The 16155-nt window shown below is 34.5% G+C and overlaps 1 long non-coding RNA gene across 7 annotated transcripts in view; it reads right to left on the reverse strand.

The window, feature by feature from the left end:
- LOC143680606 (uncharacterized) overlaps positions 1-16155 on the reverse strand; it is a 218510-nt gene that overhangs the window by 194606 nt on the left and 7749 nt on the right. For 2 of the 7 annotated variants that reach the window (XR_013174084.1, XR_013174086.1), the window contains exon 3: positions 15823-15915. The exons of the other annotated variants lie outside the window; for them this stretch is intronic. This is a non-coding gene — a long non-coding RNA (uncharacterized LOC143680606). The remainder of the gene's footprint in view (positions 1-15822; positions 15916-16155) is intronic. 7 annotated transcript variants of the gene reach the window in all.

The following is a 16155-nucleotide window of genomic DNA, read 5'->3' on the forward strand; positions in this document are numbered from 1 at the left end:
GAGGAAAAAGAGCAAAAAGGATAAGCACAGTAATAAGAGATACTTAGATTAGAGCTAAAATTTCTGCTATCCATGTAACAGAAATTCACATGCAAAAAAAAAACAAATGGAAGAAACTCAAATATATAATGCTAATAGAATAACAATAGCAAAACAGAATTTCCACCAAATAAAGTCTCTTCATATTGACAGAACCCATTTTCACCAGTGCAAGAATAACATCTAGACAAATTATAGTAAAATATTTGAATTCCAAAAACAAGAAGTTCTAGTAATCCATAAAAGAGACAAAGAGTATAACCACATAGAAAGGAAAATTTAAATGGTATCAGACTTCTCATTTGCACAGGGATGCTAGAAGGCAATAGAACAATTAACTAAATTAATTGTTTATCAATTTAAATTAATTGTTCCTTAAATTAATAAGTGACAATTCGACTTTATGTACCAAGCTAAGCTATTTAAAAAGCAGGGAAAATAATAATATGTGAAGTCTCAGGGTTTAATGGCCATAACCTTTCTGAAAAAAAAACTACAAAATAATGTACTCTAGCTTACTAAAAACTAAATTTAAGAAGGAGGATAATATAAGAAAAAATAGTGAGTAAAGTAAAGAAAAGTTGATGCAATTGCTAAGAAACTATTCCTAAGGCACCAGAAACACAATGGAAAGGAAAGAGGGAAGAAAGGGAGGAAGGAAGGAAAGAAGAAGGAGGGAACCCAATTTATACAAAAAGACCTTTTTAAAAAAAGTGGATGGTGGGGTAATAATAAAGAAAACATAAGCTAAAAGATGTGTCTTCTCAAGGAGATTGAGGAAATTTATAGATTCAGATTAATTCTTTATGTAGTAAGAAAAGTTGACATTATAACGTTTTCGTTTTTTTAAGTTAAAGAGCAGTCACTAGAAAAATAGTCAAACAATTAAAGGAGAAAAAATAACAATGAAAATATAAATGGTCATCCTAAAAAAGAAAAAAAAAAAACAGAGAAATTTAAATCATATACTTCAAAAGAACACAGAACTCAAAATGGGAAGCCTAAAATGAAATATATCAATCGCCAAAATAAATGTGAATGGAACAAATTCTATTTAAAAAGACAAATGATCAGATTGGGTCAAAATATGCATTTAAGTAATCATTTATTTTGCTATGTGCTATTTATTACAAACATCTACACAAAATGTTTGAAAAAAAAGGGATGGAAAAATTGTACCTGGCAAATACTTTTTTAAATAGCCATTTGATATTAATTCTACAGTAAATAAAATTTAGGGTAAAAAGCATTCACTGGAAAAAAGCTGTATTTTTTATGCAGTAAAATCCACAAAGAAATTATACAAGTTGTAAAGTTGTATCCACCTAACTTACCAGTTAAATAAATCATCCTATTATAAAGGCAAGAAGAAATGGAAAAACCCATAATGGCAGTGTAAGATGCATCTACCTTTTCCAAAAACAAATATATTAAAGGCACTCAAAATTATAGCTTAGAGAAGATTAGAGTAGCAAAACTAGTAAACCTGATTTAATAGAGTTTAATTAGGAGAACAATAGCACCTTGAACATTTAAAAAAAACTAACCACATATTAGAGTACAAAGAAAATTTCAATATAAAAAAAAAATAGAACCCACAGAGGCTACAACCACTGAACACAATGCAATAAAATTTATATTAATAGTAATTGGATATAACAAAAACAAAACAAATGGATAACCAAAAAAATAAAATCTCCCCATGGGAAATTACAGATGAGATGATGATAGACACATAATTAGTAATGAATGATAATGAGAACACCCTGTGTTTAGTTAATGCTTTTAAGCTAAGAGGAAAAAATACACCCTTAAATGAAGTCATTTAGGAAATTAAGATGAAAGATCAATGAGTTAAACATTTAACTCAAGATACTAAAAAAGATTGAAAATGTTCCCAAAAGAACATAAAAATAAAAGGAAAGCTTCCCAAATCAATGTATGAGACTAACATAGTCCTGATACAAAGGCTAGGATTTTTGCATAGGCATTCAAAAAGGGGTGGTCAATAGTTTTTTTTTTTTTTTAGTTGAGTAAAAACCCTCAAAACTCAATAATAAGAAAATAAACAATCCAGTTGAAAAATGGACAAAAAAAATTTGATTTGACACATCACCAAAGAAGTTATATAGATGTCAAATAAACACATGAAAACATGCTCAACACCATTTGCCACTAGGGAAATGCAAATTAAAAGTGTAATGAGATACCCCTACACACTCATCAAAATGGCTAAAATTTTATAAACTGACAATACTAAGTGCTGACAAGGACGTGGAGCAACTGGAACTCTTCCATTGCTGGTGGGAATACAAAACTTTTTTTTAAAAAGGTAAAACACACATTTAAATATGTTGGGGACATTGCTAAATTTCATAATACAATCTTTATTACTACTCATATGAGAAATTTCTTCCATGCTTCTAAGACTCTGGTTTGCTTCAAACTTATAAACACCTTATATCATTTTCTCCCTTTGTCTTGGCTCTGAGACAGCTCAGAGACCAAAACTGTGATCCATGTCTAGAAAGTATATAAGACCTAAAAACATGGTTTTTGTGTACTACCCCTCACTCTCAGCTCCATTTTATTTTTCTCACTCTTGTTTTCCCTAATTTGGATTTCCTTACTTCCTTTTTACACACACACAGTTCCAGCCCAGCAAAACCTTGAGACCAAAGAACACATCAGACAGAAAATTACCCATGAGTTTTAATTAGGGACTTACAAACAGAAGATTAATTTTACCCAATGGCAGCCACTTGGGAAATGGAAGTCTGCATTCTGCCCAAAACCAAGAGAGGGAGGAAAGTTAAAGGGGTGACTTACAAGGGTCAGCAGACTCTCCCAAGATTTGGTTATAACAGACTCACAAGATTTGGCAGGGTCCCAGGTGAGTTGCTTACCAACAGTGATTAAGGAGGGGAGTTTTATATTCTTTGACCTTCAATGTCTGTTCTGGTCATGCAGGTGGCTGTGTGAGTACTCTCAAAATGAAGGAGTGGACAGGGCCTAGGCCCTGGGTTCTTACACACATACACACACACACACACACACACACACACATATGTGTGTTTATATTCTGGTCTCATCAGGCCTATAAAGAGTACAAATTTACAGTTTCTTGATGAATGATTTCTAAAGGCAAATGGTTATAGCTTAGCCATATTACATCTAAGCCTTTTGTTAATGTAATCCAAAGATTATCTGTCCCATAATTTTTCCAACCTTAAAATGCCTTACAAACTGTCTACTTTTTTTAATGACAGCTTCACTATGTCTCTTATTCTTACATATGTTGAAGGAATCTTATGTAAACTCAATCACTGTAAAGAAGAACTTTAAAGTGTTCACAATGATTGATTAACTACAGCAAAGGCTTAGCTTCTTTAAAAAAATACTTGAGGCATAAGAGCATATCCATGAGCACAAAATCTTGAGTCAAACTGCTAAGGTTAACCCAATTCATACCTGTGGCGACCTAGATAAGTCATTTAAATTCATTATTCCTCCTTTTCCTTAGCAAAATGGGAATAATAAGGTTATTGTGGGGACTCAGTGAGACAATACATGAGAAACCCTTAGAACAGAGACTGCTACAATAAATTTACAATTACTTTAATAAAATATTTTCCTAGAAGATATCATATCATTCCCAGAATCATATTAGCAGTCTATGAGAGAAATGATGATCGTTTTGAGGGATCCAGCTCAAAGCTCATTCAGAGCTGAATAGTGGACAATATTCTTTTAAAATAATAAATAAAAACTAACTGCTTCAATTTTTTCTATTTCTATTTATTTTGCAAAGTACTGATCCAACAGCTACTACACCTTATGATTTGGCATTTGCTCAAATGCTCTGACAAGGTGACTACATCCTATTTAAAACTTTCCCGGGAAATTTATGCCCTGTCCATCTTACCTATTTAAACTTATCTTTCCCTTTAAACTTAAGCCTATTTAACTGCTGACTTCTAGACTGCATGGTCTGTATGATCAACATGCTGGAGTTGGCTGGCACCAGCTGGTAAGTGCTGATTGTGTGCATCTCTTCTACTGAAATCAGCAAATCAGAAATTTTTGTCTTGTTTTGTTTTCTTCTGGACAGCTTTTGTTAAACATTACCAGCACATACATGCCTCTTGTCCAATCAGTCTTTGTGAAGTCCCAGAGTTAGAGCGCTCACATTATCCTTTGTATTGTAACTTATATCAAGTGCAGGTATCAAAAGCATCCTGTGTGATATCCTAACTTACCTATATTAAAGAAAAATTGGGTAAAAAATATTTGTTAAAGTGTAGCTTTATCTGAAATATTCATATTTGTGAATCTGGGTCTTTCTGACCTAGTTTAAAATTCTGAATATAAACCTTTTCAGATGCAACAGTTAACTATTATGATAATAATGTCGTCTGATGATTCCACATATTTAACTAACTTTTAAATAATCATACATGATCTAAGTACTCTTAGAAATCCAGTTTGTTTCGTTCAAAGAAGTTTAAATACAGAATATTTTATTTTGTTCTGGAAATTTTATAAAGGTGTTTTGCCAAAAGCATTAAATATTTGATTTTACTTGTTAAGATTTGCAGGAACTGCTTTAAATTTATTATAAAAAATAACAGCAACAGCAACACATTTTCCCCTTTCATTAAGGTTGTGAAAAAAAGAACTTTAAGAGCTTTTCCATAAAAATGCTCTAAAATATTCCATTAAAATTAAAAGGCAACTGCCATTTCACACGTGGTCAGATTTAACTATTCAAAGCTATTTTAGGTATAAAAGCCCCCAAAGACCAAACTACCTTAGAGTCCAGCTGTGTTCAAAGTAGATATTGATCCCCAGAGTTAGAAAAGGCTGTTACAAAGGATTAAGAAATCCAAGAAGGGAAGAATAATTCTGGGTTCAATATTAGTATCCTCTCCTCAAAAAATTATCATTTGATTAATAATTGCTTAAGGAAACAATCATCCTGTGATGGTCAAGGAGAAATCCATGACATAGAAAGGAGCTTAGCACAAAAGCCCAACTATAATTTCGTGCATAGCATGTGACCACATTTCAGCAATGATAAAATGAAATCTTATCAGCAAGCAATCTTTGAGGGTGTGTGAAATAAAGGCATTTCAGTAAAATAAAAGCTCTTATAATTATAAATAGTATCTTTCAAATGCCACAACAATTTTCATATACATTAAATAGTAAACTCCTTCTGGTATAATTCTTCTTCCCTAGTTTTGCTTTATAAGAAAATACCCTCACTTAATTGCCTGAAGGCCAGCGTCCACTGGCTTTTCTTCTACTTGAATCTTAGTGCTCATTTACCCTGAACCCAACTCCCTTGGTTGGAAAGCTTAGGTATGTTTATGAGAGCCTTAGGGATGTTGGGCGCTTGTCATCTTCCTCTTGCTTTCTCCCATCATACCAAATGTCTTGGCAATATTACTGTACCTGGACTCTTCACTCCTTGCAGAGCACCTTGTTACCAAAAGTGTGGAAAACTTGGACCAAGTTCAGAGAAAATGATTAAGTGACTGAGAGAACTGAGTTTATAAGGATCTCAGCAATGTTTGGTTAAGTAGTAATTGCCTTAAGAAAGGTATGGTGGCTGCTTTGGCATTAAGTACAAATTCCAAGCTGTACTTGGCCAAGAGACCTTTTTTCAGGATTCTACATTTAGAAATACTTTGAAGGGGGAGACATGGTAAAGTGCTATTCTCTATTGGGCCTCTGACCACTTCCCAGACTTCTTGGGTGGTGTCCCACTCAAGCAAAGTAACCTCCATGAACAATCACAGAAGTCAACACCACCAAAGCAGAGAGCTCATTTAAGAAGGCTGAAGGATGCTTAAAGGAAAGTCTTCCCAGTAATCATGAGGAGCAATGGTTATGAAAGACCAATTCTCTTCACCCCAGTAAAGCATCTAGACATATCTTATTGCTCAATAAGAGTTGGGCTTGTGTCCTAAATGTGCAAGTTTGTGTAAAATGCACCTCTGGAAATACTGATTCCATCAAGTGTATATGATTAGAATACAACTTTCCACCTAGCCAAAAAGGAAAGCCTAAGAATAGCTAATTCAGAATAAATGAAGTTAAATATTATGTGTGCGATGTGTTTGTTTTACACAGAGCCATTAATATGCCAAAGTATATTGCATCAAGAGTACAGCATGCACTATTTCCAAAATTCAGGTGGACATAGAGCCCTTTATTCTTTAAGCACTGGGCCCTGCATTCACAGCCACTTTCATGATGTCTTTACAATCAAGCCCTCAGTAAATGAACTGATGTAAATGAACAATGAATTGAATAAATCAGCCTGGGCTGAAATACAGTACAATAGAAACTTACTGATAGACTGATTACTCACAATAAATCTTTTCATTCTTGAAATCTGCAGTCTATATAAGTGAAATAAAATTTGTTTGCCAGAAGCAGATTGACCTGAAGCTACTAAAGCACAAATTTGTAGGCCTCTCAACTGTTAATGCTTCCAAGCCCCTGTACCTGAGTGTATATTTATAATGTTGTATTCTCTTTTCCTTAAAGAGGCCTCCCAAAATTGTACAACTTTTAGGTCCTACAAAACATGGTCCATCCCTGCTGCTACCAAAAAAAAGATGAAAATGGCTCAATGGATTTTTAGTTGTAAGTTGTCATTGAGAGAGCTTAAATTTAAGTTACAGATATGACAGACAAAAATTCACATTGGATTATTCTGAGATCACCTTACAAAAATAGGCATTCAGGGTGATGCAATGGTGGCTCAGTGGCAGAATTCTAACCTGCCATACCGGAGACCTGGGTTCGATTCCCGGAGCCTGCCCAAGCCAAAAAATAAAAGAAAGAAAAGAAAAAGACATTCAACCTCCTGTGAAGCTGAAATGGAGATTTAAATAATAATAAATACATCTGGGTTCATTCTTTTTATACCCTTCATAATTACATTAGCTTCAAACATCTCATCTTTTAGAATTACTATTAAGATAATATTTATCATCTCTACTGTTCCATTTTTTAATGAGCATCTATCCAAAATAGTCTTACCTCCATTTTCTCCACTTCTCAATATTTTTAAGGCTATTACAGAATATTAAATAATTTCAATATTGGTCATTTATTTTTCCCACGACTGATAAGCCAGTGTTTAAACTTTGAGTATAGATACCTCAATCTTTTCAGATTTTTTCCAGATATTCATAATTTAACAAGATATTCTAACAACTGTACACAAAATATTACTATTTGTGTCTGAATCCAAGTCAGTGCCTCACTGTCTCATGTTTCATATAAACTTCAAGCTAAAATGGCAAAACTTAGAGCATAAAAGCCAAAGGTTTTACCTTTCTCTCTTTCCTTCCCATCATCTTCCAGGGTTGGGGACTATGAAAATATACTGAGCCTAAAATATCAGCTGTGCACTGCCAGGTCAACCTCAGTCATTTCCAAGCCAAAGGGGAATTGACAGACACCCACTTTACAAGTCTAGTGTTTGTAAATATCCAATGAAATGACTTCATTCAGTCAATTATTTCTGGAAAAAGCTGGCAGAACAACATGGTAATTAAATTTAGGACTGATGGAAACTGTTAAACAAGAGAGCTATTTTGCCCAGAAGTGTTCTAGTTAGTGCTTTTTATGTGTTTTCATTTTTTAAAAAATGCTTGCAATACTAGCGGAACTAAAAAGAATAGTTTCTTCACTGAGAGACATATTTAAATACTCCAGTGAAGAAGTATATGGAAAAGAAAGGAGAAACTAAGTTTTCCAGCTTCTTCTAAGAGTCAGCATGATTTCCTTATTTTTTTTCCTTATTATTTTAGAGCATGATGAACTCTGAAATCAAAATACAACTATATTCAAATGTAAGTACAAAACACATCCAAGAGCCAGAATATCCTGTAGCCAAGACTTAGTTGTCTGTGTGCAAAATATGCACTTCACCGTGAACATACTATCTGTGGCATATTTTTGCCCATCAGTCTCCCTTTGGCGTCTCCAGTCAGCACCTATCATATTTTGATTTATCCATTCATTCATTTATTCATTCAACACTATTGTGTCACCATCTCAGGCACTGTTCTAGTTACTTGTAAAGCTTCAAAAGCAAAAAATACTTCCCCACATACCTCTCCTTGCTGCCTAAAAGGTATGCACCCAAGGACAAAAAAAGTTCTAACACAAAGAAACAAAATCGAATATGAAAACTGATGGAGAGTTCTACATGCTTCCCCAAGGAAAATGCATGCTATTAATATTCTTGTAGCACTTCATTTTTACATGACTCTTATATACAAATAACCACCATTCCTCTTAGTACTTGGTGGGATGGTGTGCCAGTTTGAAACTATTATATACCCCCAGAAAAGTTACGTTTTAATCCTGACCCAATCTTGCTGGCGCAACCATTTCTTTTAATGCTGATTCAATTTCATAGGGTGGGAACTTTTGATTAGATTATCGTCACAAAGATGTGATGCCCAATTGCGGTGTGACTCTTTGATTAGATGGAGATGTGATTCCATCCATTCAAGGTGGATCTTGATTAGTTTACTAGAGTCCTTTACAAGGGAAGATATTTTGGAGAAATCTCAGATGTAGACGCTTGGAGAAGAGCTGTTTCAGAGCTGACAGAGACATGGATGTTTAAGTAGAGTGCTGACAGGGAGAGTAGATACCTAGACACGAGCAGAGCCCAGCAGACATCGCCATGGACTTTCCCATGAGATGCTAAGCAAGCCAGAATCCAGAGTTGTGGACTGGAGGATCTAAGTAAAGGCCCATAGATGCTTACAGAGGAAACCACTGGCATCAGAAGCTAGAAGCAACCAGGAATAAGGACCAGAAGATACCAGCCACATGCCTTCCCAGATTGCCCTTCCTTGAGCCAAGGTATCTTTCTCTGGATGCTTTAGTTAGGACATATTTATGGCCTTAGAACTGTAAACTGGTAACTTCCTAAATTCCCTTTTTAAAGCCATTCCGTTTCCTGTATATTGCTTTCCAGCAGCATTAGCAAACTAAAACAGATGGATACCGAGGTGAAAAAAAAGGAAACATTTACATCATCTGTAATAGCCTACAGAGTAGAGTAAAATAAATTTGGAAAATCAAGCACAACTCAGGGAAAACAAGCCAGAAAATTCCAAAGTAAAGTGAAACTAGGAGAGTTAGTTAGTGACTAAATACAGCTTCTGCTACACTTCATAAGTCTCTCTCATTTCTCTTTATTGGCGCACATAATATTTCACCTCCTAAAGATTCATCTAGATGAGTAAGCATTCTTTTGAAAATGAAAGTGCTGTGGAGGAGAGCTGTTAAGGACTATCAATAATTCACAGTCTTCATATGAACTACATAAGAATTTAATGAAATTTTTGCCATCATTCTTCATAAACTGAAGAATACTATAGAGGCAGCGGCAGCATGGTATGAAGTTAAAAATATAGATTCTATAGCAGATTGCCTGAGTCTGAATCCTAATTCTACTACTAAGAAGCTGTGCCAGCTTCATCAACTAGCTTAATTTCTCAGGCTTCAGTTTCCTCATCTACAAGATGGAATTAACAGTGTGATGGTTTTAAAAAGTATGTACTCCAGAAAATAATGTTCTGAAAGATAATCATTCCTGTGGATGTAAATATATTGTAAATAGGACCTTTTGATGAAGTTATTTTAGTTAAGGCATGTCCCAGGATGAGTTTTAATCCTGGTACTGAAGTCCTGTAGAAAAGAATGTAATTCAGATGAAGACAGAGAAAGCCATGGATGCAAAAAGCTGAAATCAATGAAACCCAGAAGAGAAGGGAGAGATTAGTAGATGCCAGCATGCACCTTGCCATGTGGCAGAGGAACCAAGGATCGTGAGCAACCAGTCTTTGGGAAGGAAGCATTGCCTTAATGATGCCTTACTGTGGACATTTTTCTCAGCCTCAAAATTGTAAGCTAATAAATCACCAATAATTAATGCCAACCAATTTCTTGATATCTGCTTTCAGCAGTCTAGGAAATTAAAATAGTCGAAACTATACCATTGAGTTTTTACCATAAGATTGTTAAGAAGTATAAATTACTTAATATATGTAAAGGACTTAAAACAGTGCTGGGACTTCCACTTCTGATAAAGATGGAGTAAGTAACAGGTATGAATTTACCCTCCCTCAAGAAATAACCTAACAAAAAATATACATGTGTGTAAAATACTTTTCGATTAACAGAATACCAGGCAACAAAGGACAGTGATCACTTAGAAATGGAAATAAATAAGATAAGCCCTATGATTGCACCAGTTTACCACCATGAAAGAGTTTCCACACAACAGCAATGGGAGAGGAATTCAGAAGAAAGATTCTTAAGGTTGAGGAAATGGAGCTAAAGTGTGAGAGCAAGGGAGCTGGAATTTGGGTGACAAAGTACAAGAAAGGAAATAGCTGCATAGACAAAGAATCTAAGATCAACAGAGGGTCCCCTCAAGTATTTGGCAGAATAGTGATCAATGCATGCATGTGAGGAATCTATGTGAAAGCAGGGAAGAACTATCTCAAAGCATCAGAGGATATAATATAAGAGCACTCAAGCAGGACCAGGAGTAGTGCCTGTTCCCAATATCAGACTGGAAAAGCTCATAATTCAGAGAACATCTGGTAAAGGACTCAAGATTCTTGCCTCAATAGAGGGAAATAATTAATCCTTGACTAAACATTTTTCTTGTCTCACCTAACTTTCTAGCCTGCAAGCTGCCAGAATGTGATATAGCAGAAACAGAATGGCTTTTATAAGGGGGAGTTTATTAAGTTGCAAGTTTAAAGTTCTAAGGCCATGAAAATGTCCAAATTAAAACAAGTCTATAAAAATGTCCAAATTAAGGCACTAACAAGAGGTTACCACCACTCAAGAAAGACCGATGAAGTTCAGGGTTTCCCTCTCAACTGGAAAGGCACATGGCAAACATGGTAACATCTGCTAGCTTTCTCTATAGGTTTCTCGATTTATGAAGCTTCCCTGGAAGTGTATTCCATCTTCATTTCCAAAGGTTTCTGGCTGCATGGGCTTTCATGGTTCTCAGGGCTCTGAAGCTTTTTCCAAAATGTTACCTCTTTTAAAGGATTCCAGAAAACTAATCAAGACCCACCTGGAATCGGTGAAGTCACATGTCCCTCTATTCAAAGGTTAATGCCCACAATTGGGCGTGTCACATCTCTGTGGGATAATCTAATCAAGTTTCTAACCTACAGTACTGAACAGGGATTAAAAGAAATGACTGCCTCCACAAGATGGATCAGGATTAAAGCATGGTTTTTCTAGGGCACATAATCCTTTCAAATGGGCACACCTAACTAATTTGAAAAGCAAGACTCAAAAGATCAAACTGTTTCCAAGTAATTTAACTGCACCCCAGAACAGTGCTCAAGTATATTCATAAGGAATATCCAGCACCTATGAGGTAAAATTCACAATGTCTTGCATCAAATCAAAATACTGTCAGGCATGCAAAGAAGCAGGAAAATGAGTCATGATGGGGAGAAAAATTGATGCAGAACTGATGCAGAACTAACATAGACATTAAAATCAACAGACAATGACATTAATAGTTATTTTGGTTTGCTAACGTTGATGGAATGCATACACCAGAAATGGGATGGTTTCTACAATGGGGATTTAATAGCTTACAAATTTACAGTTTTAAGGCCATGAATACATCCAAATTAAGGCATCAAGAGGGAGAAACTGTTTCTGAAGAAAGGTTGCTGGCATAGGGGTTCCTTTGTCAGATAGCAAGGCACATGGCTGGCGTCCGCTGGTCCATCACTCCTGGGCTTCTCTGCTTTCAGCTTCTGGTTCTAGTGGCCTCCTCTCTGAGCTTCTCCAGGGCTTTTCTCTCTCTAAGCTCTGTCAGCTTTTTCTATGCTTCATCCTCTCACAAAGGATTCCAGAAAATAGGATTAAAATCTACCTTGAAGGGGATGGGTCATATCTCAAACTGAAGTGACCTAATCAAAAGGTCCCACCCACAACAGGTCTACAAGAATGGATTAAAAGAACATGGCCTTTTCTGAGGTAGATAACAGCTTCAAACCAGCACAATAGTTATTACAATATTCCATATATTCAAAAATTTAAGTAGAGACATCAAAGATATTTTTTAAAGGCACAAACTGAACATCTGGAGTTGAGAACCACAATAACTGTGATGACACATCACTGAAATTTGTATGAAACAAATTAGAAGATTAGACACTGAAGAAGAAAATATTAGTAAACTTTCAATATAGTAATAGAAACTATACAAAATGAAGAACAAATAGGAAAAAAGATATTAAATTGAAAGAGAATTGAGAGATAAATGAAACTTTGAGTGGTGAAGAAATGTAATGGAAGTCTCAAAAGAAGAGAAAAGAGAGTGGAAGACAAGAAATACATCTGAAGAAATAATGACCAAAAGTTTTTCAAATTTGATGAAAAGTATAAACCCTCTTATCCAAGAATCTCTAAGAACCTAAAGCACAAGAAATCTTTTGAGAACTATACCAGGGCATATCATATTTTAATTGCTAAAAAAAAAAAAAACAGTGATAAAGTAAAAATCTTAAAAAGCAGACAGAGAAAAAAAGACACCCTGTGGAAGGACAAAGATAAGTATAACAACAGATTTCTCATCAGAAACAATGTAACAAGTAGACAGTGGAGCAGTAGCTGTAAAGCACTGAAGGAAAAAAGCCAAAATAGAATTTTATACCAGCAAGATATCTTTCAAAAACAAAGGCGAAATAAAGACTTTTTAATATATACAACAGCTGAAAGAATTCATCTCCAACAGATCTGCACTATAAAGATACTAAAGGAAGTCCTTCTGACAGAAGGAAAACGATACCATATAGAAATATGGATCTGCACAAAGGGATGAAGCGCACAAAGGAAATTGTATCTATAAATATATAAAATGTTCTTATTTGAGTCTCCTTAAAAGATAAGTGTTTAAACAAAAATAATAACAATGTATTATGGATTTATGACACATGTATTAATGAATTGTGTGAAAATAATAGTGCAAAGGCCAGGAGGGAAGAAATGAAGTATACGATTATAAGTTCTTATACTATATGTGATGTAGTAATAATATTACCTAAACATACAATGTGATAAGTTAAAGATTTTATTATTACCTTAGAACAACCACTAAAATAACCAAAAGTTACAGCTAAGAAGCTAACAAAGGAAATAGATAGAATTCTTACAAAAATACTCAACCCAAAGGCAGGAAAAAGGAACAAAGAACAGATGAGACAAAGAGAAACATGGTGAGGTGATAGTCTTAAACTTAAACATAAAAATAATCATATTCAACGTATGTGGTCTAAACACACCAATTAGAAAGTAGAGACTGTTAAATAGGATAGAAAAGCAAGACCAAAACTATATGTTATTTAAAAGAAATGGTCAAGGAAGTTGAAAGTAAAAGCAAAAAATAGATAAAAGATATCCCATGCTAACAGTAATCAAAAGAAATTTGAACGACTATATTACTATAAAATTTCAGTCCAAGAATATTAAAGGAGAAAAGTTGATTTCATAATAATAAATGGGTCAATTAATGAAGAGGACACAATAGTAAATGCTTATGCACATAATAACAGATTCAAGATACATGAAGCAAAAACAGAGAACAACAAGGAAAAGTCCACAAGTACAGAAGGATTTTCAATTAACCTCTCTCAACAAATAATAGGAAAAAATAGAAAATTAGTAAGTATATAGAGGACTAAAAATCTCAATCAAAATTGATCTAATTGGCATTAATTAGCTCAATTTTATCCAACAATAGCAGAATATATATTCATTTCATTTGCACTTATCAAGAGAGACCACATTCTTAGCCATAAAATGTCTCAATAAATTTAATTTCAATCCTACAAAGTACCTCTGAGACTACAGTGAGTTAGGAATCAATAATTGAATGAAAACAAAAACATGACATAGCAAAGTTCATGAGATGCTGCACAGCACTAAATGCCTACATTAGAAAATAAGCTTTTAAATCAATGGCTCAATTCCTATCTGAAGAAACCATAAAAAGACTAGTAAATGAAACCCAAAATAAACAGAAAAAAGAACATAATAGACTAGGAGAGTAATAAATCAAATAGAAAGCTAATAAAAGTGGAACATTTTAGCAAAACCAAAAGGTGGTTGTTTGAGAAAACTTAATAAAAGTAATAAACCTCTAGGGAAACTGATCAAGAAAAAAAAGAAACAAGACAAAAATTATCCACATCAGGAATTAGATACATAGCATCTTAACTATGGAGTCTATGGATATCGAAAAGCTAAAAAGTATGCTGGCAGTCCCCAAGACCACCCTCAGATTTACTGGTTTATCAGAAAGACACAGAATTCAGAAAAGCTGTCATTATTCTGTTTTCAATTTTTTGCAGCTAAAGGACACAGACAAAACCAGCAGAAGATAGGGGAAACCATGTATATATGTAACAGAGGTATATCTTAACTCTACACATTCTGAGAAATTTTTCTATAAACCTAAAACTGCTCTAAAAATAAAACTTCTTTTTAAAAAATCAGCAAAGGCAAAAGGCACATAGGACAGCATTCAGGGAAACCAAGAGTGACTTTCTAGTTGTCTTTTCCCAGAGGAGCTGTATGGACAATGCTTAATTCTCCCAACAACTATAGATGATAACATGTATGAAGGAAAACCCACCCAAGTCTTGGCATCCAGGGTTCTTACTTGCGGTCAATCATGTAGGTATGGAGCACCCATGTTACTCTCCTTAGCTCCTTATCTACACAGTCCCCAGTTTCTCGAGAGGTCAGATGAACAAAAACAGGCACTCACTATAAATCAGACAGATACACTACCTGGTACGGTTCAAGGCTCCAAGTATACAAATACTCCCTAATTAGACAGGATATTTCAAAGGTGTAGAGGGTATCTCCCAGCAGGCAGTCAAGGGCCAGTCCTTTACTTAGAATGCACAAGGTTTGAGCACTCAAGACTATTGGGTTAATCTTTAATGCACAAAATACAGAATATAAACAACTTTGAGCCAATAAATTTGACAATATAGATTAAATGAACACATTTCTTGAAATAAAAGCTGTCAAAAGTCACTCAAGGAAAATTGAAAATCTTAATAGCCCTATACATGCTAAAGAAGTTGAAGCTGCAGTTAAAAATACCTCCAGGGCGAGGCAATGGTGGCTCAGTGGTAGAAATCTCACCTGCCATGCCAAAAACCCAGGTTCGATTCCTGGAGTCTGCCCATGCCAAAAAACAAAAAACAGAAAACCTCCAAACACACAAAATTAAATAACTCCAAACTGCTTCACTGCTAAATTCTATCAGATATATAAGGAAGACTTAATGCTAATATTACACAAAATCATCTGGGAAATTGAAGAGATAGGAGAGCATTTCTCAACATATTTTGTGGGACCAGCATTACCCTGATCCTCAAACCAGAAAAAGACAAAAAGACATTAGAAATAAAAACAAAATTATAGGCCAATATGCCTTGCGAATATTGATGCAAAAATCTGAAATAAAATGGTAGATAATTGGAGCTAGTAATATATAAAAAGGATATTGCATCATGTCCAAGTAAAGTTTTTTTCCAGGAATGCAAGAGTGTTTTAACATCGGCAATCAATCAATGCAATTCACCATATTAATTTCTGAAAAAAGTTCTTGGTAAAATAGGAATAGAAAGGGATTTCATCAAACTGATAAAAGCAAAAAGCCTAAAGGTATCAACATACTTAATAGTGAAAGACTTAATTCTTTTCTCTCAAGATTAGAAAAAGACAGGATCTCTGACCTCACTTCTTTTATTCAACATTATACTTCTGGGTCTACCTGTGCAATAAGGAAAGAAAAGAAATGAGTTATTCATATTGAAAAGGCAGAAAATGGTCTTCATTCACACACAACATGATATCTATGTAGAAAATCCAATGCAATCAACTAAAAAAAGTTATAACTCTTGAAAGATCAATAAACATATGTCAATTTTATTTTTATATATCAGCCACACAAAACTTGAAAACTGAAATTTAAAAAATACCATGTACAACCATATCATATAGTGAACT

The sequence above is a fragment of the Tamandua tetradactyla genome, chromosome 4 (genome assembly GCF_023851605.1).
Source record: "Tamandua tetradactyla isolate mTamTet1 chromosome 4, mTamTet1.pri, whole genome shotgun sequence".
NCBI lineage: Eukaryota > Metazoa > Chordata > Mammalia > Pilosa > Myrmecophagidae > Tamandua > Tamandua tetradactyla.